The sequence below is a fragment of the Lissotriton helveticus genome, chromosome 2_1 (genome assembly GCF_964261635.1).
Source record: "Lissotriton helveticus chromosome 2_1, aLisHel1.1, whole genome shotgun sequence".
Classification (NCBI taxonomy): domain Eukaryota; kingdom Metazoa; phylum Chordata; class Amphibia; order Caudata; family Salamandridae; genus Lissotriton; species Lissotriton helveticus.
The window spans coordinates 1,703,418,782-1,703,437,379 of record NC_136059.1 but is presented as its reverse complement, the minus strand read 5'-3'; the positions used below and the strand labels follow the sequence as shown (position 1 = coordinate 1,703,437,379).

The 18,598-nt window shown below is 38.4% G+C and overlaps 1 long non-coding RNA gene across 1 annotated transcript in view; it reads right to left on the bottom strand.

Moving 5' to 3' along the window:
• Positions 1-2,734: 2,734 nt before the first annotated feature.
• The window catches only part of LOC144819911 (uncharacterized), a 63,808-nt gene continuing 47,944 nt past the window's right edge, over positions 2,735-18,598 (bottom strand). The window contains exons 2-3 of the long non-coding RNA XR_013607620.1: positions 4,589-4,666; positions 2,735-3,060 (exon numbers count right to left, since the gene is read on the bottom strand). This is a non-coding gene — a long non-coding RNA (uncharacterized LOC144819911). The remainder of the gene's footprint in view (positions 3,061-4,588; positions 4,667-18,598) is intronic.

Below are 18,598 nucleotides of genomic sequence, written 5' to 3'. Positions count from 1 at the left end.
CTTATGCTCCATGTTTACCTTGACTCTCACATATTGTCATTTTCTTTACTCGTTCTACTTACCTTCTCTTCTGCAAAGAAGTGAAACCTCCATAGGGCTCTTGATCTGTGGTTCCCGTCCTTCTCCCAAGATGGACAATGCCATAAGAATGAAGTTGCATCATTTATATACAGCATCACCTTTCTTAACTTTTATGTAAATATTTTTTAACTGTGTGTATTGTTGCAATTTTGGACTCCATCCAGGATAGCTATAACAACTAACTTGGGAGTCTGTTTGCTGCTGAAGACTGAACTTAACTTTTTCTTCCATTTTCGATGTGCTGTGCTCATGGGCTTACTAAATGCTGTGTTTGCCTCGCTAACATTTTCTCTAATATACCTCCCCATCCAATCATCTACATTGTAATCCTCTTCCCACAAGTTGTGAGATCTATTGTGCTGTTATCTACTTCCCCCATCAACAGATCTCACACCTGACAGGGCGTATAGGGTGTAAGCAACGATAAACTGTTACTGTGTGAGGCTACAAGAAATGACTAATTTATTGTAAGGAGAATGAATTATTACAATGATCGGCCAAGGATAAGTAGTGTGTACTTTTTCCCCCACAATTATTGGAGAATCATTGTACTCGAGGCTTCTTCTTTTACCAAGTAGCCTTTTCTAGAGATGTAATAGCATTTTGTAAATTACTGTGTTGAATTGTTGACTTGATTTATGCTGGACTTTGCCTTGGACGATCCATTCACTCTGTGTTTTCTTTTTATTTAATATTGCAAACGGAGTATAATTCTTTGCTGGTCCAACTGCTACATTCTGAATAAGAAGAACACTGCATTATCAACTTTAACACCAGCAAGTCTTAGGGAGCTGGGAGGAGAAGAGTTTAGGTTTGGGGTTGGACATGACTTTGAACCGTGCACAATATAAGCACATCTCATGTATTCCATGTGTGGTTGTTGCAGGCCATATTCCTTCTTAGTAGTGAGAGATGATGATGACTAAGTGCAGAGGATAGGGGAGAAGAAAAGGTAATACATTGCCAATTTTCTACTACTCATTGCAGGAAGGTGGATGGCAGGCCTGCTTTGAGGTTGGTCTGGAAAAGGAGCTCAGGGAGACAGGTAGAGAGAAGGCTAGAGAGAGGATGATGAGGGTGGACTGTTGGACAATTTCTTTGCTGTGGCCCAGGTCCGGAGCTCAACATCTGCTCTGATGGTAAATGGGTGGAGTATCCTAGTTTAAGCAGATGTTACAGAAAAAAGTACAACTAATAACCATCACCCCTCTCCAACCTGGTCCACCAATTGGTGACCTGACAATTTGCCCCAGTCTCCTCTTCCCGCCACTAAAGCGAAGAATTTGGGAGTCATCATTTATTTATTTATTTATTAATTTAAAGAGTTTTATAAAGCACGAACATGACCCTTACGGGTATGAGAGCACTGTACATAGAGTTGAAAGCACGAATAAACCAACATAATGACACAAAAGATGTAGCTAAGTCAACACACTCAACAAAAGGGGGGAAACAATCAAGGTGCAGGGCTGGGGAGTTGGCCCGACCAGCATAGTTTCAGAGGGACCATAGAACTAGATAACAATTTAACAGAGAGGCATAACATAAATCGAAGCAATGGTGTAAAATAAGTATCAAATCTGTAGACAGGGGGCTTGAGAAGGAGTACAGGTTGGAGCTGTTAATGTTCACTGAAGAGTAGCCATTTGAAATGTTTCTTGAACAATGCAGTGGAAGGATTGGACCTGATTTCGGGAGGAAGAGCGTTCCAAATCTTGAAGCAAGTCCGAAGAAGGCATAATTGATGAGAACCTTAATATGAGTGCGCAAATATCAACTGTCACATCCTCAGCCTACAATATCTTAAAAATGATAAGAAAAAATCTTCCTTTTATCCCGGATAGCCACAGGAAAACTTTAATAACCCTTCTAGTACTTCCTAGGCTGGACTACTGCAATAGTCTTTTGCTAACCATTTTAGAAAAAGACATGAGTTGACTACAATTAGTCGAAAATGCCGTGGCGAGAATGATATTTAATCTTCCAAATTTCCACTCCATCACGCAGGGTCTTCGCAAGCTTCATTGGCTTCCCATGCACAGTTGGGCGAAATTCAAAGCCCTCTGCTTAACCCACAAAGGACAGCATAATTCAGGGCCAGACCTTCTTAGTTCAGCTTTATGAGTTCAACAGAGAACTCAGATCGGCCAATGCCAATCTATTATTTTTTCCTAAATTTAAGAAGATGCATTGGGGTGGTAGAGGTACAGTCCTCAATACAATCAAACACCGGAACAGCCACCCACCTCATCTCAGAGCAATTCCTTCAGTTACATATTTAGGAAGGAGATAAAGACCCGGCTATTTAACCTCTAATCATCACTCACTTGCCTTCTCAGACAGCGCCAGATACCTTGTGGTAACCGCGCGCTTTAAAAATCTCTTAACAGAACATAACATAATATTGATAACCATAATCATGAAAACCCTGTAGAACAAAATAGTTTATTTTTATCAAAATAAAACATCCACTCCATTTGCAATAGACCCATCCCTCTATTTAAAAACTCAAAAAGCTATCTTACATCTTAATCATCTGCCCCTTCTCCAACTGTTCAAACCCACATCACCCACAAGAGACCCACCCCCCCTGTAAATCCTTCAAAGACCCACAAAACCAAACTATACAAAACGAATGTACCCCTTCCAGAACTGTTACCACCCACACCCCTGGCAACAGGTCTACTCCTCTCCTGTCTCAACGTCCCTCCGAAAATCAATTTTCTGCATAATGTCCTACTGGCAATTGTGTGATTCCTCCATTTCTTTGAGGCCATTGAGGAGAAAGACTTTATGGTTAATGTAAGAGTGGTAGAGGTGGCTATGTGAGATAACGATGATCACTTAGACCCCTGCTTATCTTGGTGATGCTGTGCTCTTGGTTTTGCTAACTTAGCACTGGGCAAAGAAGAAACTGCCTCCTCCTCGCCAGCCAGCTATAGGCCACCACAATCTGTCGTCCAATGGGAACAGCATGATCTTGTGAGGAAAGAAGAAAAAAGAACATGAATTGTAGCATTGTAGCACCATTGCAAGCACATTTATATAGTCAGTCATGCACAAAGAATTGCTGGTTCTTTAGGGTCACTGCATTTTTTTTGATCTAGTTCTGTGTCTTATGACATACACTTTATGCACTTAATTACTGAGTACAGTACTTTGCATTAATTAATCCACCACAAGCACCTGCACAACTAAAAATAAAATGTTTGTGCAGTAATGGAAGATAAAGAAAAATCGAATAGTTTAAGTAAATGTATTTCACGGGGTGACACTTTCTTTGACCAGAAAAACGACTAGCCTGCGAAGTTATATATAATGCCATCGAAAACTTTGGTGCTTTGAAATTATGCTGCATAATTTATTTTACTATATTATGCAACATTAATAGAGCTAAACTCGCAGGACAGAGTGAAATTTGAATAACTCAGCAGCAGCTTCTCCACTATGGTGGAGGAGCGTAGCCCCACCTTCTGAATGCCAGGCAGCCGAGAAAAACAGAAAAATAAAATGATAATAAAACCATTTTCTTATCATTTACTTTTTCTTTCTGCTGCAGGCAGCCAGGTCTTGGTGGTGCGGGCCATGGTGAGTGCATGGGGAGAAGTAGTGCACACTGTAAAGTGTGCATGATGGTTTGGCCGGCTGTCTAAGGCCGTTCGAACTCTCATGAGCGCTTTGATCTTTCTCCACCCAAGCTGTGTTGTACAGCTGGGTGGAGTAGAGGCACATGTTCCGAGGACCTGAGCGAGCATTAAACAAGCCCACTCAGGCTAATCACAGTGCTGCTGTTATTATTTGTATTATTCATATAAACTTAATATAGCGCATGGCTACCCTTAGGCTTCCCAGCGTTGGCTGTGATCACTACCCGAGACAGTTAAGCCACATTCTGTCAAAGCCAGGTTTTTAATTGCTTTCTAAATGTGAGATGGTGTGTCAGAGATCTTAAGTGTATCGGGAGTTCGTTTCACAAGGTTGACGCATTGTGAGAGAACATGCGCCCACCCGCTCGTACCCTCCAGGCTTTAGGTACAACTGTCATGAGAGCAGCATCTTGATTGCCATCCAGGCCTGAGCAGTGAGCAGGGACCCTGAGCAGCAGAATCCCGAGATGGCGGCCTGGCAGTGCAGCAGCAGGTAGTGTTTTTTTTAAATTTATAGGCTAGGAAGGAATCAGAAAAACAATGAGTATAAGGAATCAGAAGGGAATGGAGAGGAGAAATATAAGAAGGGTATTGGAGAGGTTAGTCGTGCCGCAGTAAAAAAAAAAGAGAAGAAAGAATGGAAGAATAAAGATGAAGAGGAAGTAGGCTGCGTAAGCAGAAGATGATCTAAACACAAGGAGTGTACGGAGTGATACTAAATAAATTAGACAAAGAGGAAGATAGGAAGCATGAAAATAAAGGAAAATACAGTTTGACAGACAGCCAACCTGCATATTATTATAGGTGAGATTATTAAATAAAATCCAAGAATAGTAAACAAATTACTATACATGACTTACTGACACCAGAGGGAATGACTTCCAGCATGTTGGCGACAGAAAGTTCAGACTTCCTTGGCCTCCTTTTCTTTGGTGTTCCTGCAAGGAGGAAAGAAAAAGAAGGCACTGATTTTTAGTAGTGTCTGCAACAATATTAAAGTACATATAATAACTTTCTGGTAAACAAATGCACTTCTTGAATAAACCAACCCCTAATTTACTCCTTTAACCTCCATCCTAAAAAGTTATACTAGTGATGTCTGCAACAATATTAAAGCACATATAATAACTTTCTGGCAAACAAATGTACTTTTTGAAATAACCAACCCCTAATTTACCCCTTTAACCTCCATCCTAAAAAGTTATACATATAAGTCACAACTACAAATGATACTGCGCCTCTGCTACCTTCATGAATGTTGCCATCCCCAGACTAAAGCACACCACTGAGATCTTTCCTCTGTCCTCCACACTTCCTTTCTATCAACCAAAGCATATTTGGTTCCGAAGCTCCTGTATGACCTCCACTCAATATGGATTTATGCAACAGATTTGTTTAAATGCCAATACTCAGCACTATGACTTGGCATCCACTTCACTGCACTCCCAGTTCCACTGATGCCCTACTTCACCAGCCACCCTAACCTCACTCTGGACTATGCAGCATGCCCCACTCCCCACCGACAAAATATAAAGAAACCATAACATCTAATACAGCTTGTTGTGTGTGTACGCTCACTAATGAACAATGAATGACAAATTTGCATATAATAAACATTATTTAACCATTAAATATTGTTTCTACAGTGCTAAATCTTATTTGTTGTCTAATTAATTCTGTGTATATGCAAATACCTGCATCTATATTATCTCTATAATATATATAAATATACATACACAGAGACAAACATATATGTATGTACGTTTGTTTTTTGAGACAGTACAATAGTGCATGACGGACACGTAGGACTTAGCATTTGCAACCAGGAGAAAGGTTCACAGATAACCAAAATGTGTCAGCGTTCTGTCCCACTCTAATGAATTATGCACTTTCCATAAAGCACAAGATCCTGACAGCGTTTCTTGGACTTTAATCTGTCACAAAATGTGTATATAGCACACTTGCACCTACGCATGTGCACCCCCTCAGACATTATCACACACCAACCACACACACACACATTCACACACACATACACACACATCTATAGCTTGTTAATGAGGTGATAAATAGATCAATTAGGTCATACCCTTTACAATTTATTTTACACTTTTTTGAGAACCTTCCAAGGATTGAAAAGTAGAGAAATAACGTCTCCATTAACTGTGTACTTCAACTAAGAAGGGGATTATTTTTTAATAGGAATACGTGCAGAATTCAGTGAATGTGATGTTTCTGTTCAACTTAAAAACAAAGTAAAGCATAGCAGCAGACGTGTGAGCCAATTCCTAAATGGATTTATGCATATGGGAAGTGGTAATAAAGGAGTTATTTTTATGTACTCTTACGTGTCTTTGTGATTTGACCTTCATATATCAACCTCCTTATTAGTAAAAAGGAAAAGAGAAAGCAGTCCTTTCCATACTAATTGTAAATTAATGTTGACCTAATATTCCAATTTTATTTACATTTTTGAGGTTTTAGAGACAATTCAAAAAGGCATATAAGAGTATGTAAAAGAGTACTACATGAGTACTACTATACATTATTCAGAATGCTCTTGTGATGAGCCCCCTGTATCTCAAGACAACTAATAACTCCAATCTGTTATTAAAACCGGACATTTTATAGCACTTTGAGGTCATACTAATGGTAGACTGTTTCCTATCTGTTACTTATTGGCACACCTGAGAACTCTTGCTATCATGGTTTGCATAAGTGGACTTTGTTAGGGGGTGGTGTTACCATACAATGTGTACATTCTAAAGGTATTTCTCATGCTCATATTCAATGTTATGTTTAATCGCCTTTTGTATATTAGAAGGGTTAGGTATTGTGGAAATGATGCATGGAAGCTAGGCATATATAAATCAGAGGTATGTGGTTAGTAATGGGTTAGGTGTATCTGATGTAGTTTTAATATGTTAAGGGAAAATGTGTAAATGAACTATAGATTTTAAATGTTGGTATTCAAAGGACATTCAATTGTTAAATGTAAATATATGTCTCGTTTTTGGAGCAAGACTTTTTGTTAAAAAGTGATTCTGTAACTGATGACTGATTTAGTTTGTAAGATCATTTTGGTATACAATTCTGTGAGTATTTTTGTTAGCTAGAAGGCTGAGAGCACTGGGGGGCGTTGTATGTGAAATGTGAAGTTTGTGATATATAAATACATATTGAGTTTTACAAAGATGAAATAAAGGAATCAAAAAAGAAAAATACCAAGACCATAAAAAACTCCACTGAATTTGGACTGTGTTTCCCTTTAACAATGTATTATTGAATATTTTAAGTTAAACACTCACTAAAAGATAAGCAGTGGCTTAAGCAAATTATATGTCAGTGTAACATGTCTGATTGTTGTGGTATTTGTCCTTATATTGCATGTGTGACTGCTTTTATGTATTAATCAGTTTTATCCACACACATATTACACAGATATGATGTCATAGCAGTGAAACAATTTTCATATTTCATGAAATTACATTATTCCTGTGAAATATGTATTTTATTCATTGGAAGACCTAGTGTCTTTGTCAGCAGCTAATCGTCTGCAAAGCATGCCTTTGCATTTACTGACGCTGGAATCTGGGGACCACGGTTCGATCCCCGGCTCCGGCGGCAGGTTTGCCCAGCACCATGTGACTCTGGGCAATAGCTTGCTTAATCTTCCCGACGGCCCCCAGCGCCTAGAGACCCTTACGGGTGATTGTGCGCTTTACAAATGTGGACTTTACTTTACTTTACTTTTAAACAATGACAACTCTAAATGCTAAGCTTTACCAAGTGTGCATTCTAATTGCAATCCTTGTGAGGTATTGACAAAGTGTTTTTTTTTCTCGAACCCTACTTTCTGAGCTACATACAATAATATTTTTCACTTGTAGTCGCTATGGACAACCAAACAGTATAGTACAGTAATACACTTAATGTTGTGTTCTGCTATGTAACGTTAAGTATATTTTTGGAGCACACGATCACCGAAGCTTCTTGGAGCTAACTGAGTTTACCCACCAAAGAGGCACACAAGTGTTCATTATAAGTTGAATGCAGCTGTGAAAAATTGAGTTTTGAATTCCTTTTTTAACTTAGCCACAGGAGGCAGTGTGAATTTTGTAAACATCTAGAAGGAATGTGTTCCTTGTTCAGAGACAACAAGATGGGGTAGGAACCTTAAATTCCTAAATAGGAAAGTGAGGGCAGTACTATGAAGAACCTTGTGTTAAATGACCAGGATTTTGAATTACATTGTTTGGTTTACAGAGATCCAATGAGGTTGGATAAGGATAGGAGTAATGTGATACTAAATAGATTTTGACAATGATAGGAGCTGCAGCATTTTGAATTAAATGAAGTCTTCTGATTGATTATTTAGGGAGTGCCAGATAGCAGAAGTTAGAATAGTCAAATCATGACTTGCAATTTTTATTCCATTAATGAAGATCTTCTTTAGGAGCTTGAGATGGCAAAAGAAAGAAATGGTCAGCTTGAATATTTTATGATTAAGAGAAAGGATGGAATAGACTGAGACTACAAGATTTTTTACAATGTTGACGTGAACTTGCAGAGGGGCGATGATACTAGGAGAAAAAGTGGGATTCCATTTCTAGGTTTGATGCCTAATGATTAACCCTTGCGTCTAACCCAGATTCACATTTAGAACATTAGTGCACAGGAAGCACAGAAAATCGGTGGTACTTGAAGATGTGGCTGGAATGTAATAAATTTCATGAATTTGCATGTCATCAGCATATTTGTGGATATGGGTTTCCAGATCTTGTAATGTAAAAACTGAAGGAACCATGTATAGATCACATAGAAAGAAAGACAAAATATATCCTTGGGACATTCCCGATTTGACCATATTCATTGTGGATTGAGCGGACTAAAAAATAACTGTTTGCCTACGTCTAGTCAAAAAGAGTCAAGGCACTTAATAGTGTCATCTTGATGGCCAAAGAGTTTAGCCCTGATGGGGCGTATAGAGTGATTGATGGTAGTAAATGCTGCACAGTGGTCTAATAGAACCACAGACCTGACCTCTCAGCGATCAGCCAGCATTCGCACATCATCGTAAATGTAGGTGATCACTAGTCCGTTTGTGACCATGTTTGAAAGAGGCCTCAAATGGCTCAGCAAGTTGTGTGATTCCAGGTAAGACTGAAGACCTTGAAATGCAAGCTTATCAGACAGGTTAGGCAGATACGGAAGGAGAGAAATCTGATTGTGGTTTCTGACATCGTGAGCAGCCAACAAGCACTTCTTTAGTAAGGATTTAACCAACACCACTTTTCAGGCACCCAGATATTGTGTGGAATAAAAGTGTGGCTATATAGATGGACTAAATCAGGTATTATATGATCAATAAATCGCTTTATGATTTTGTCAGCGTGGATATCAAAGGTAAACCTGTGGTTTCAACACCAGTTTCAGTCACGGGGTGAAAGGTAAAAAGATCTTTGTTGTGGAAAACGTATTTATTGAGTCAAAGAAACTGACTAAGGAGTCGAGTTCAGTGTGAATCTGATTCCTCTGGTTTTAGATTTCAAATAAGATGTTATTCATTTGCACGTGTTCTGAGAAGAATCAGAGAGAGATTTGTTAGTTAAGGATCTCCATGTTTGAAAAAGCACATTATCATAACTGCATCAAAGTAAAAAAGTAATACAAAAAATAAAAGTATCATGTCACATGGGCCTATGTTGCCAACTCGGGGTTCTGATGAAATTTAAAAATCACTTGAGGCCAGACATCATTATTTAACGTAGAGCAACGCAGCAAGACAACTTGCTGCTCTGCACTGCGTCAAATGGAGAGGGCAGGGATTCACCATATTTACTAACATTTGGCTCATTCCTGCTCTCTTACTGTGCTGGCTCACTATGTGCTGGAGAGTGCTGGAGTGGAGAAGTGTGGCTCAGTGGAGAAGTGTGGCTCAATGGTTAGAGCGTTAGACCCTGATGCAGAGGTCTGGCCCGGGACCAGGGTTCAATTCCCGCCTCGGCAGGTCTTGGGCTCAATTTCCTCGGACCTGATAATTCTCGCCTCGGTGCCTACTCTAATCATGGGTCCACTCTGCAACACTGGGCAATAGCTTGCTTAATCTCCACAACGGCCCCAACAGCGCTGGGATGCCTGGCTGCACCTGGGGGGTGCCCAGGAGTGGACATTTCACAGGGAAGCCAGGAAGGGTATACGGACAGTGCCGGGACACCTCTGGTGGAGGTAGCTGTGCGCTTTACAAATGCCGGCATTTATGTGCTGTATAGCGCCAATCCCGGCACCCTTGCCCCAGGAGGTCATCTAAGGTCATATAGGGGGGCCTTACATAGCTTGGTAAACCTGTCATAAGGATTGCATTGCCACACGGGCAACATCATCCTTTGATAAATCTGTGCCTTTGTCTTTTAGTTTCATAGTTTATTAAGAATGCCTCCATCACAATGTACTACCATATTACACAGTTGCCACTTAACTATATTTATTAAACTTAGAATTACCTGTTTTGGTTTTTTTTTCGTTCGTAGTCATGCACAGAATAGTTTACCTATTTTGAACAATCCAAATGGATTCATGTTACAACTCATTCATTTTATAGTTGTAAGATGGCCATACCATTTGAATACAGCACAGGTCCATTACATTTAGGCATTTGCTTGATGCCTGGGTTAACTGACAATAATGTGTTGCAGGTAGACAGGTAATTCCTTAATGTCTTACTAGGCTCTGGCACTATGCACCAGCATGGCTGAGAATACAATAGAAAACATGAGTTTAATTGGTAATATTCTGCTAACCTCAAGAACTGTGCAATTTACAGATGAAAAATGTAAACACCGCCAACAGATTTTACCACAAATTCAAATACCACCAACACAAATCTGTTTATATGATAAAGCACACACAAAAAAATGTTCACATGATGCGGTGCAAAATGTTTTGTGAGCTATTTTGTGCAAATAAGACACTTCTAATCAAGAAAAAAATCCTGAAAAGGATACAGGATCCCCTTTTCCAGATCGGACTGGTTTATGCCTGCCCTTCTGGGACAGACCGCAGAGTCTGTTTGTTGTCAGCGGTTCACATGCCTTCAATGTGCTGCCTACTGTAACTGCGCAAACAGACTTAATCCCTGTCTCAGACTCATTTGCATTTCCATTTGTTTTTCAAAAGTATTCAAAAGACTTCACAAAAAGGAAGTTGGTGTGTTCCCAGGAGGCACCACAGGTAATCTTTGACAATGCGCACCTCTGGAAGAGCCAGAATATATGTTTATCGGAATGCAAAATAGAAAAGTACTTTGACGTGAAGTATTCGAAGTAGGAAGAGGCGATGATTTAGAAACTATTAGAAGGGCAGATTTAATCTTTTCTATGATGATAAAAAATAATTCGAAATGGTGATTCCCAAAAAGGATGTCCATCCATACAAAGCACGTGACAAAATGAATTACATTAATTTCATAATGTGTTTTTATGAGCACTTATTTATCAAACTCAGGAATAGAAAAATCTAAGTCAGCCTTGCCAGTTTCAATTTTGAGACCAGCAGGATTCACCCGGAAACTCCAGCAGGTACTAAGCCACTGAGGTATCATACTCACTGCTGCCTGGACCACATTGCTCGTGTCCATTTTTTATTACACACAATTGCTGCTGACCACATCAGGTAACAGGCTTTCCACTCGGCGAAGGAATGGGGCTGTGTTGCATCACGGCCAAGTTGCATAGTCCTCAGCCTACCACTTGCAGTAGACAAAAAGATGGTGGTGAGCAGTACATCACTTTTCATTTCCGGGCTCCCCAGATACACTTGCTTTAGAAAGGGGCTAGGCAAATAAGGGAGGGCACTGCTTAAGAGTTCATCCAATCACTGCAGACTATTGCTTAATTTGAGCTGGTGGTTTCCGGTGCTCGGCACCAGCATTTAATTGTCAACACCGACACTTGTGACAGCTACCCCGTGGTGGCGCTATTTGTGCAATTAAAAGATGACCAGAACAACAGTTGTTTATTAATTCAATAAATATTAAAAACAACTAGTACCAGTCGTCAAGCCATTCTTATAGCTTTGAGGGCCTCAAACAGTCTGAAACATCACATGTGTAGCAATGTGGTGGTTAGAAGTTGTGTCGGTACTGTCATTGGCAGCGCTGGTAGTGGCAATTGTTGGTGTATGCTCTGGTGGTCTCCTGATGAGGGCCCTGGCACATATATATTTTTTACAAATTAGGCCCTGCTGCAGACCATTCTTAGATTGGTAGGGAGGGCAAAAGGACCATTGTGTCTGCAGTTTCCTAACACCTGTCAAACACCACCCAAGCTGGAGGGGACCAATTTATACTGTCAAGTTAGGAGAAAGCGTGAGGCACTAGTGTCCATACTTTCCAAGGCAAGGTGTAGGGCTCTGCCTGAAGTTCGCTGGCACATGAAAACCTGGACACCCATGGTGTGAAGTCGTTTTTAGATCTGGCCAGGATGACCTCTTGAGTTAAAGTGGGCTTCACCAAGGGAACATGAGGGATATGCCAAGCCCATTTTCTGACCACTACAAGAGTTGGTAACAGTTAGAAGACAGAGACAAGAAGGTCCTCTCTGGTCAGGTGTGTGTCAATTTCTAACTGACCAGATTTTGTGCAATCTTAACTACTGAGCAATATGGACCACTGAGGGGAACTTCTGCATTGTAAATGTATTTGGACCACAATGTCTTTCTAAGTCAGGCATGGCGCCCTACTGCATTCTGATAACCTCTTCTTTCATTGTCTTACATCTATCTCTGCTGGCATTATTTCAGAGTATCTCCTTTTTATTATGTACTTTGCATGTTATCACTACTACATGAAATACACAGGCCATTTTGATGAACACAGGTATACCATACATTCTTAATGTCTGTTTCAACCTTTATCTGCCACAAACGTCCCTTTTCCTGATTTCTGCATAGCACCTCTTCACCCACTAGGGCATGTTTTCCCCTAGAGACTTTGTTGTACTGTGTTTTTCAATGTCCTATATAATTTCAGATAAAGTCCATCCCGCTAGCAGGAAGCCTTTTGGAGTGTGCATGTCCTTTGATGGATCCCTTATGCATGCACTAGGTTTCCTTCTCCCTCTCATTGTTTTCTAGTGATCTTGTGTGTAAAAAGAGATGTGATCACCATGAAACAATGCTGACAAATAAAGCAAATCAGATGTAATGGATACTCTTAGCTCCCACATTAACTTTCACTTTCAACACCACAGCTGGGTTGATCTACAGTGATGAGAGAGGACTACACAATACCCACATTTGAGCCAAAGGCTTGGATTTGATACTGGTGGACAGTGATGGGGTGTTTGAAAGAAGCAGTGCAGCTTTTGAAATAGAAATAATGTGGGGTATTTTATAGGGAGACAGTGAACATTTAAAGAAGAGCCATGAAGAGGGGTAATATGGCTTGCCCGTCAAATTCACCACTCCAAGAAAAGTCTTATGATACTTCAAGACATCTTGGAAAAGAATGATCACCCTATTACAGTTCACAACATTTCTTGAAATAGTCAGTCTCCATTACACATTGGGGGTGGACTCCCTCTAGGAATGCCTTCCAAAACAATGCAATGAAGATAGACTAGCCACGGTAATAGTATCATGGTATTACTTTCACAATTTCATGGCAGTTTAGATACATTTAGGAGATTTAATCCTGAATGTTGTGGGTTATTTCCAAATACACAGAGGGCAAGCTGGAATATTGGTGCACCAAGGGTTTGACTAGAAGTGTTGCTTATTTGGCAGCACTGAATAAGGCAATAAGCAAAACAGGATTTTACATAAGAGGCTTGGGTGATGAGGTCGTGCCTTCACCATTTAGTGCAACACCCCCAATGTCTTCCAGGCGTAATAATTAGGTCTATATGATGATGAGTATTGTGGTTGATTTGAACATATAGAAAAGGACATCACTGGTCAATATAAATGTCCTATGCAGCATACTACTGTGTGCACCGTATGTCAAGGCAGAATAAATGACAATATGCAAGGACAAGGTAGGGCAACATAAGTGGCTAAACATGAAGGGGCATATTTACAAGAAACTGGGAGAGCGCACTGTTAGGCCAAAATAGGTAATGCCATGCTCCAACAGTTTCAAAATGAAGGGCTATGCTATATTCACAAGATTGCAGTACACCCCTGCGTTACTCCTATCGCTGGTGCTAAAAAGTCTGTCTAGCACCAGTACAGGTACCCTAGCACCATTTTGCTGGGGTGCCTGCGCTGCAGGGGAAAGTGTTTATGTGCAGGAAGGGACACCTTCCTGCCTTCCTGCACATAAACAATCTTTACAAGCTATTTGCTCTATCTCTGTGTGCTGCAGCATGCAGCACACGTAGAAAGGGGAAACAACGAGGAGAAATACAATTTCTCCTCCTATCTCCTGCTTAAGACCAGGTATTCCTGGTGGTATTTTTGGTGCTGCCCCATACCTTGTAAATATGGGGTAGCGTCAAAAAGGATGTTGCGGCGGAAAATCCTCTGCTGCACCCATTGCATGCCCCTTTCACGCTAAGTGCTATGTGAATAGGGACATTATTTAAACAGGCGGCATTAAGCCACGTTACGTGGCTAAACGCCACTTTGTAAATAATGCAAAGGAGTGACGGCAGAAAAAAGTCATGGTCTGGTGTTGTTAACTCCTCGTAAATATGCCCTTTATTGTCTTAACAAAGGTGGAATTGCCCAATTTTTTATGCCCAGTAAATCATTAAGAGACAATACCAGTTTGTATAGGCCAATTTGTCTTTCCAAGATCTAAGAAATGACACTGTGATGTGTACAAAGTCTAAAGAAGCATGTAGAACTTTGTTCCCACATCTAAGGAGATCATCTTGCAAGGTACAATCATTAGAGAATAATGTTACACAGGTTTGCTTGCAGGTTAACATGGAAATAGATTAAAAATCTAATTCTGATCTGGTGGAAGAAACTTGTCTAGAACACTGGAATCACACATGGTTGATGAAATAGGGAAATAGAAGATGTAGAGGAAAACAAAGGCACTCTACTTCCTCTGATACTTGTTTGTGTTATCGATTTATTTTTTTAGTTCAAAATATTTTATTGAATTTTCAGCAAAAGAAACAATAAACAAGACATACAGAAAAATATATGAAATTCGCAATGCAAAATATGAAGAAATCCTTATGCAATGATAACTTAAGAAAGGGAAAGGAGGGGAAGGGAACAAATAATATCATACAATTAATAGATAATAAGTCGAGCTACTTATACAATAACAATATATGTAACAGTCTGGCATCATAAAAAGAAGCAAATATTATGATTAATACGATAAATAAACATCAATAGGAGTCCAAAATAAATGATAAGAAATAGAATTTTGACAAACCCCAGATAAAGATAACTGTGCACCTCTTCTCGTAAAAATAACCCAGGACCACCATGCATGAACTGATAATTTTGAAGCATCTTCCCAACAAAAGGTAATAGATTTTAACGCAGCTGAAATTAGGAAATTAAACAGTTTACATTCAATTGCATCTAAATCTTGCGACAAGAGTACAGATTTACAAATTAACAGACTATAAGATAAGTCTTCTTGAATGTTAAGAATCTTTTGAACAATGACCCATACGTCTGTCCAGAATTTAGTTAATAAAGGACAAGTAAAAAGCATATGTTGCAATGAACCAGAGTGCAAATTACAATGCCAACAAGTATCAGATTGAAGGATTTTAGCATTAAATAATCGTAATGGTGTCCATAAGCAATTAAATAAAATATAAGAATTAGTTTGAAACAGAGAAACAGGTAACCAACCAGATATATTGGAGATCCATATAGATTCCCACAAATCAATGGATAATGAAAGTGATAATTCATTGTTCCAAAACTCTGCAAGCATATTAATATTCTAACCTAAATGGTTAGACAATTTTTTATATAAAATAGAAACACAATGAGGATTAGATGATACAGTTTGAATATACGTGGATAAATCAGTATGAGTAATAGAGGGAATAGCGTGTGAGAATGAATCCAAGATAGAATTAGTTAAATATTCATATTTAATAAAATCTGAATTAGCTAAACTGAATGTAGTTTGTAACATTTGAAATGATATAAAAGTATTATTAGAATAAACATCCTTAAGATAAAAAATCCCAGCTTTAATCCATGAGGACCAAAAACTAACGTGTCTATTTAATTTAATAACATTACTATACCATAGCGATAAATCAACAGTATTAGACATGGGATATTCAAAAATAGAATCAAGGTCATTAAAAATTAGTTTAGTGGATTTAATGATATAAGATTTAAGTAAAGTGGGAAGTGGAAAGGGATTCACAATGAATTTTTCAATAAGGAACCACGTTGGAGGATTTTGCACAAAGGTATGGTTAAACCAAATAGCACTTTGTTTCATAATAAACGCTTTATGATACAGAAGAAAATCTGGAATGCCAAAACCAGCATTACCTTTCAACATCTTTAGTTTTTATAACTAATGCGTTTTGCTTTATTATTCCAAAGAAATTTGGAAAGAGGTTTATCAATATCTTTATAAAATTTTAATGGGAATTGAATGGGGATCATAGTTAGAGTGTAAAACATTTTGGGAGCAATATTCATTTTAATGCATTCCATACGTCCCCACCATGAAAGATGCAATGAAGACCACTTAGACGTTTTATCTTTAATATAATTTAAAACAAAATCACTATTTAAAGTCATTGTAGATTTAATGGAAGAAGAAAATAAAGTGCCCAGATATTTTAACTTTTTCTTCTGCCAAATAATTTCACGCATGGGAATCATATCAGGGGTACAATAAACATTTAAGGGAAAAAAAATCAGTTTTATTAGAATTTAATTTATATCCAGACACCATTGAATATTTAGAGATAATGTCTATTAAGGAAGGAAACGAAGATATGGGATCATTAATAATCAAAAGTACATCGTCAGCATATGCCAGAGTTTTAACCACAACATCTTTAACCTTAATTCCTTTAATGGAGTTGCATTGTCTGATAGAAGTAAGAAAGGGTTCAATACCTAGTAAAAACAAAAGTGGGGAAAGGGGACATCCCTGACGTGTACACCTCTATAAAGGGAAAATTGAGTGGATACTTGGCCATTAATAAATAATCTAGCTGTAGGGGTAGAATATAAGGCGGTGATCATACGTATATAATTATCACCAAAATTGAAAGAAATTAAGGTACGAAATAAAAATTGCCAATGAAGCTTGTCAAAGGCTTTTTCGGCATCTAAAGCCATAACACCCAAGGGACAAGTGAATGTTTGTGCTTGTTCAATGACATGTAATAATGTTCTTGTATTATTAGCTGAGTATCTATTTTTCATAAATCCCGATTGATCAGAATGAATGATAGAATCTAATATTGGGGATAAACGTGAGGCCAAGATTTTTGCATATAATTTACAATCTTGATTTATTAAAGAAATAGGACGATAATTAGAAACAAGTGTGGGGTCTTTGTCCGGTTTAGGAAGAACAATAATTAAAGCTTCCGAAAAACAACCAGACATATTTCCTGAAGATGTAAATAAAGTAAATAGCTGAAGTTAAAAGGGTGAAAGTTGGGATTGAAATTCTTTATAAAACTCTGCTGGTAAACCATCAGGACCTGGAGATTTATTTGGTTTGAGGGATTTTATAGCAGACAAAATTTCGTCTAATGTGATGGGTAAATCTAATCCAAGTTTATCTGATTGAGAACGTTTTGGTAAATCACAGGAGGATACGAAGGAGTCCACCAGGGAATCATCATTAAAATCAGGTTTATTATATAAGGTAGAGTAGAACTCTAAAAATTCATTGACAATATCCATGTGTGAGATGGCAATTTTACCAGCAGGACTACGAATGGAAGTAATTTGTGTTTTGTCTTTTTTAATACGAAGGTAAATCGCTAAGAGTCTACCAGATTTATTTGCATTAAAACTGAATTTAGCTTTGGCTTTGGAGAGTTGGACCCCAGCTCTTTTACTAAGAATAGTATTAAACTCATAACACAACTTTTGTAAGGTATCTCTATTTTTTAAATCATTGGAGGTGATAAATAGTCGTTCATATTTCGCTATTTGCTTATTCAAACGTGTAATATTCGCATTAAAAGTCTTATTTTCATGAGCCATAATAGAAATAGTAGCCCCTCTAATATATGCCTTAAAAGCATCCCAACGAGTAATCAAAGAAGTGGAACCTTCAGGATTCAATTGAAAGTAATCCGAAATAGCAGATAAAAGTTTTGGTTTATTACGGTCGTTAAGAGCAATGCTGGAATTCATTCTCCATCTAGATTGTTTATGGGATGTTGTTTGTGGATTCAAAATACAAGAAATCATGGCATGGTCAGAGACATCAATATTTCCAATCTCAGGGTTTGAAATAGAAGCAATAAGTTGTTGCGAAACTAAAATATAATCAATTCTAGAGTGTGAATTGTGTGGAGTAGAAAAGAAAGTAACATTTTTATCTGTAGGGAAATGGAGGCGCCAAAAATCGACTAACTTTGTAGTTTGAGGAAATTGTTTAAAAGCAAAATACACTTTAGAGGTATGAAATTTCGTTTGAGACAGTCTATCCAAAAAAGGATCGGAGATAACATTGAAATCACCTGCTAAAATTAAAGGAACATTTCCAAATTTAAGAACCTCAGTAGCAAGAATAGACCAAAACTTAGGTTCATCCGCAGTATGACCATAAACATTTATTAAGGAAATAATAGTATCATGAACTTTAGCTTTAACAATTAAGTACCTCCCTTCTACATCAGTAAATTTGTTCAATATTTGGCAATGAGACTTTTTTGAAATTAATATTGCTACAC